Genomic DNA, 5829 nt, shown 5'->3' with positions numbered 1-5829 from the left:
ACACACACACACACACACACACACACACACACACACACACACACACATGGAATTCATTGTCCTGAACTTGGGTTTCAATCTAAGTACGAATGCATTGGGCTTCCCTGGTGGCGCAGTGGTTAAGAATCCACCTGCTAACGCAGGAGACACGGGTTCGAGCCCTGGTCCGGGAAGATCCCACGTGCCGCGAAGCAACTAAGCCCATGCACCACAACTACCGAGCCTGCAATCTAGAGCCCGCGAGCCACAACTACTGAGCCCGCACGCCACAACTAATGAAACCCGCGCGCCTAGAGCCCGTGCTCCGCAACAAGAGAAGCCACCGCAATGAGAGGCCTGCGCACTGCAAGGAAGAGTAGCCCCCGCTCGCCGCAACTAGAAAAAAGAAAGCCCGCGGGCAGCAACAAAGACCCAACGCAGCCAAAAATAACTAACTAAATAAATAATTTTTTAAGAAAAAGTATGAATGCATCTTTAGGATTATTTCCTAATCATAACCAGTGAGTTGGCTTTCCAAATACAGCAGTGTTATATTGTTTCTTCTTAAAAGATGATGTCTTTAAGGGTTTTTTTTTTAAGGTGAATCGTTGCTTTAAAGACAAATACTAACTAATTAATAGACTGAGACAGACTTATCTATGGTAAACTCATGAAGACAGTGTACAAACGAATGACCTTTGGCAAACACTGGCAAGAATGGCCGAGAACATGGGTTCCACAGTCCCACAAACTCCTGGTTCAAATCCCCCACTCCACCACTGACTAGCTCTACAGCTTAGGGCAACTTAATTTTGCCAAGCCTCTATTTCTTGTTGTAAAGGAATGAAATGATAATAAACCATATGGTTGTTGTGAAAATATAATGAAAAAGTGCGTGTAAAGAGCTGAGCACAGTGCCTGGCATGTTGTATCCAGTCCACCTCCTCCCCAAATCAACGTATCTCTCATTAAATTCACTCAAAACATATCAGAGGATTGTCCCACCATCAGTAGTTTACTTCTCCCTAATTTCTAACATGTAAAAATAAATCAAGAGTCAGGGATCCAACAGCAGAGCAAGCACAGAGGAGAGGTTCCAGTCCCAGCTCCTGTTTGCCTAAAGTACACTATTTACGCATCGATTCCATCTTCACCTCGTGACCTTGAATAGCAGGATCATTTTTCAAATCCATTTCTACCCCATCCCTCCCTCCCCCAGAAAGCTGGACTACTCAATCCAACCTTACCTAGAAGCCTATCACGATCATCACGGGACTAGTTCTGTGCAATCTAGGGTAAGATAGAGGCATAGTCTCTATTTACTGATTCAATCACTATTATCCGTTCTGTCGACAAATGCACAAAATTTGGTAAATCACTACTTTGGAAACAAAACATTACAGTACTATTAACGGAATTAAGTTCCTCACTTCTGAAATTAATTCGCCACATTCCTGAATATGGCATACTCCTCCATCTTTACTCTGCATCCTTAGTATCCTTTTAAATTACTTAGAGGTAACAAGAAACTTATTCGGATTCAAATGATCACTCTCTTCCAAGGTACGAAAGTTGTAAAACTACTACCTATATCAAGTTTTATTTAAAACCACTCTCTCCATTTCAAGTAAAACTTACCCATACTTCTAGAAAAGGAGAGAATGAACCCATCCCAGCCCTTGACTTTTTTTTTGCCATCTATGCAGAATTTATTGCAACATCATTCACCACCTTTGAGTATTTTCAGAAGGGGTGACGGTAGAAATGCGATTATCCAACACACAATGCAATCAGTCTAAGGCCTACACATCTCAGCCTCAAAAGACTTTTGTTTTTTTAATCCCAGGACAGAAAACAAAAACAACTGAATCACAAGAAAGGAGACTTGGTCTTAGAAGCCAGGTGATCCAAGTCCTGACCAGGCCTAAGATAACCTCCCAACCCCTGTGTCCCCATCAGTGACATGGTGCAGATCCATAATTCATACTCAAGCACACTGTAAAACTGGGTGGTGAGGCCAGTGTCTGAGGTCAGCACAAGTCTAGTGTCTGCTGGCTGCCCGAGCCCGGGCCCCCTGCCAGCCACCCACCTCCAGAGACAAGTGCCAGGACATACTATAGTGTTTCCATTTAAGGCTCGCCACTTGGATCAGCCCAGCTCTTGAAATTTCTTACCACCACCTTTCCAGGAAGAATTTTTTGGGGGCAAAAGGGAGGTGGTGTCTATTTTTTGCCACCGCCTTTCCTTGGGCTGTCAGAGCAGTCTGCATCTGTGGGACAGGATTCTTTAAAACCACTGGGTTAAGTCCGTGTCTAAATGCCAGGGCCTCTTTTCAAAAATATACAAAGTACGTATGAGATCAGTCCCTTTTCTCATCATCATCGAACTCCCACCTCACACACTTCAAAAAAGAAAGAAAGCCCAATAAAATTTACAAACCCATTGTATTACTTTGCTACCTCTCTCCCAAAGCCACATTAAGCACAACTTTTTAACCAAGACTTTTCTTTTCCTACTAAGTGGAATGTTTTCTTCGCTAAGTAGCTTCTTCTACAGTTTCTCTCCCATGCAAGGAGCGTTCAAAACTCCCGGGGAAAAGAAGGGGAGTCTGGGGAGAGTGGGAGACTTATGTGGCACAAACTGGACAGAGCTGAGGCAGTCTAGAACCCGACGGAAGTTAGGGAGTCCGGCAGCCCCAGAGGCCCACATCTCTCCCCAGCGCACCCAAGGGTCTAGCCTCGCTGTTTTGGTGACCGTGTTGAAGGAAGGGTTTTAAACTTGGCAAAGTACCGTGCAACATCTGTAACCACATTTGCCTTCTGGGGATCGGAAGATGAATCCCACATTCCTGGCTTTCAAGCTTTTTGAAACTGCAGCTAGGAAGAACGGAGGGAGGGAGGGCGTTGAGCAGAGTTTATTGGCTGTCTTTCCAGCAGAAAATTCCTCTTGGAAGAGACGGATATTTTGAGGGTGGGGGTGATTCGCCCATCCCTTTACTCTCTACCAAGCTCAGCTAGGAAGGTGAGCCCCGTGGCCAGGCGGTCAGATCGATTTACAAGTCAGAGGCGCGCACCCTGAAGGAGTTCACTACATGCACACACGCGCGCACACACACACGCGCGCGCGCACACACACACACACACACACACACACACACTGCAAACCAGAGACCACCGCACTCCGCGCCTCTGCCCTCTGCCACATCCCACCGGCAGTTCAGGCCCACAGCAAGACAGTTTTGTTCCGCGGCGGCTTCCCCCACCGAGAGTGAATCGGCTTGGGGGAGAAAGGAATGAAAGCGAGGGGGAGGCACCTCAGACGCCCACCCTCCCACCCCCAATTCCTGCCCCTTCTCCCGCTAGGCTCCTTCTTCCCTCGGTCCTCCCGGTTCCGGCAGACGCGGCCGACGACCTGCACTAACCTCTGGTCCCGCGGCGGCTGGGGGCCGAGCCGGGGGAGGCGGAGTGCGAGCCAGCCGGGCGCTGCAGGTCGGCGCGGCGCGGCGCGGGGCGGGGCGGTGCAGCCGGCGAGGGAGCCCGGAACTCCGCGGGGCCGAGGGCCGGCGGCCGGCCCAGAGCGGCAGCGGCGGCGGCTGCGGCGGGCGGCTGCGGCGAGCCGGTGCGGGGCGCCGGGGGCTTTCCAGCCCTGGGGCCGGCGCGGCTGGCCGAGGAGCAGCCTGGCAGCGGCGGCGGCAGCGGCAGCCACCCCGGGGAAAGAGCCGGAGGAGGGAGGGGAGGCGGGGTGAAGAGGAGGCGGAGAAGGAAGGGGAGGAGGGCGGGCGGAATAAACTTCCCGAGGCGCTGCGGCACGGGCTGGAAAGACGGCCGCGGGCGGGCCGGGTGGGGGCTGGCCCGGGGGGCGGCGGGGGCGGGGGGGGGGAGGACGGTCACTGGAGAGTAGAAAAGTTCCCCCAGCGCCGAGGGGGAGGCTGCGGCAGCGGCGGCTGCAAAGAGCAGGAGCCGGAGCGGGAGGAGCGGGAGGAGGAGGAGAAGGAAGTGGCTGCGGAGCGCTCGGCCAATGAGTGTCTGGAGCTGTGATTAACCAGGCAGCAACACATCATTTCCTCCCGGCGCGGATCCAGGGAGCCGGGAGGGAGAGGGAAGGCGGCGGGGCGGGGCAGTCCCCGCGCCCCCTGCAGGCGCCTAGCCGGGGGCGAGCCCGCCGAGCCCCGCCGAGCCTGGCCGAGCCGCCCCCGGCGCGCCTGGCGCTGTCTGGCCGGCAAGGAGGAGGCTGCGAGCGCGCCGCCCGCGGGGCTCCTCAGAGGCGGGGAGGCGGCGGGGCAGGCCCGAGCCAGGCTCCCGCGGCCAGGGTGGGAGGTGGAGAGGCTGCGCAGCGGGGTGAGTGCCCAGGTAGGCGCGGGCGGGGCCGTCTGGACAGCTCCCGGGGGCGCGCGGGGCGGGCGGGCCGGCGGGCTGCCTCCCGGGCCCGGGACTTCGGGCGGCGTGCGGCTGGAGTCCAGCTTGACAGACTTAGGCTGCATTCTCGGAGAGAAGCCTCGGGATTCTCATCCAGGCCATTTCTGACCTGTCTTCAGATCCCCTTCCACTTGGCTCATTTCCTCGTAAGGTCTGGGGTTATGCAAGAGCTTGCCATTTTTGCAGTCCGCCTCCTTAGTAATAAAAATATGCATTTGGGGCGGGGGGAGGAGGTTCTGCGGTAATCTGGCCCTGTCCTAGGCGCCATGAGAGCTTACAGTGGATAGGAAGGGACATTCCCCGCCACAGGGAGGATGACAACCTCGGTCCTTAGATACACAAAACACACCAGTGTGCTAATATTATCCAGAGCATCAAAAAGGCATGTGAGGATCAAATTTTGCATGGTGCCTGCTGAGTGTAAGGAAAGCACCAAGCCATTTTCTCTGCCCTCTAGAAGTTTAGAATGCACAGTTCTATCACAAAGCCAAATAAAAGCGTGAAGCTAATAAATGGGAATACCATAAAGTATTTTTATCTCTACAGGTTCATTCATGCAGCAGGCATTTACAGGGTGACTGTCTGCAGTACTGCAAAAGGCTGCAAAGAAAATGGAAGATCTGGTCCCTGCAGGTCAGGAGTTTACAATCTAATTAGAAACACAAGGCAAATATACGTGAAACCCCTAGAAAAGAATCCCCAGGTACTATACAAGCAAGAAGATGTAGAAGGCTGGGGGCATTTTTCCATAAGGGGAAGGGCTTTGTACCTGTATGACTGGTGGGAATCAGGAGAGGAAATTACAGGTCAGTCCAGCAAGAGTGCCTGTATGTATTCTGGCTCTGTAGAACAATGTGGCATGTACCTCAGTGTCACTTGGCTGAAGCGTCAGCCCTGCCACTTACAAACTGTGTGACTTTGGGTCCATTTTGACCCTCTTTAAGAGGGAATATAGCCTGTCTCATGAAGTTTGTTGTGCGGTTCAAATGAGATTACACACATGTGGGAGCTTCTCAAGCTGCTGTGTGGAATATTCCTCAGTCGGGTCCATTTACAGCGTTCTCATGTTACTGACCTCTTCTTGGTAAGCTGCTTTGTAGTATCCTCTAGGCTGTAAGCTCCAGGAGGGCAGGAACCAAGTTTGGTTGTATCCACCATGTATCTTCATGCCTAGCAGAGTAGCACATGTGAGTACTCAATGAAGGTTTGCTGAGTAAGTCAATAAATGAACTAATGAATCCTGTTAAGCTTTTGACTGTTCCTTTTATCTGTAACTTCACAGTGGTCTTATTGTGTGGCTGGCTCAATGCAGAACCCTCTAACTCAACCCTCATGTAAACTAAGTTGTATTCCGGGAGACTCTCTGGGAGGATTCTGGGTACTTCTTGCAGCCTTGTAACATAGATAAATTGATAGAGTGTGTGTGTGTGTGTGT

The 5829-nt window shown here is 52.3% G+C and overlaps 1 protein-coding gene across 1 annotated transcript in view; it reads right to left on the bottom strand.

Moving 5' to 3' along the window:
• The window catches only part of ACVR1 (activin A receptor type 1), a 127394-nt gene extending 123542 nt beyond the window's left edge, over positions 1-3852 (bottom strand). Inside the window, exon 1 of the mRNA XM_027130955.1 lies at positions 3401-3852. The gene's annotated coding sequence lies outside the window, so the exon portion shown is untranslated. The remainder of the gene's footprint in view (positions 1-3400) is intronic.
• Positions 3853-5829: the final 1977 nt, after the last annotated feature.

The sequence above is a fragment of the Aethalodelphis obliquidens genome, unplaced genomic scaffold (assembly GCF_003676395.1).
Source record: "Aethalodelphis obliquidens isolate GAN/ISIS:26980383/991018 unplaced genomic scaffold, ASM367639v1 scaffold2, whole genome shotgun sequence".
NCBI lineage: Eukaryota > Metazoa > Chordata > Mammalia > Artiodactyla > Delphinidae > Aethalodelphis > Aethalodelphis obliquidens.
Note: the sequence above shows the minus strand (reverse complement) of the source record. Positions and strands in the feature narration are given on the sequence as shown.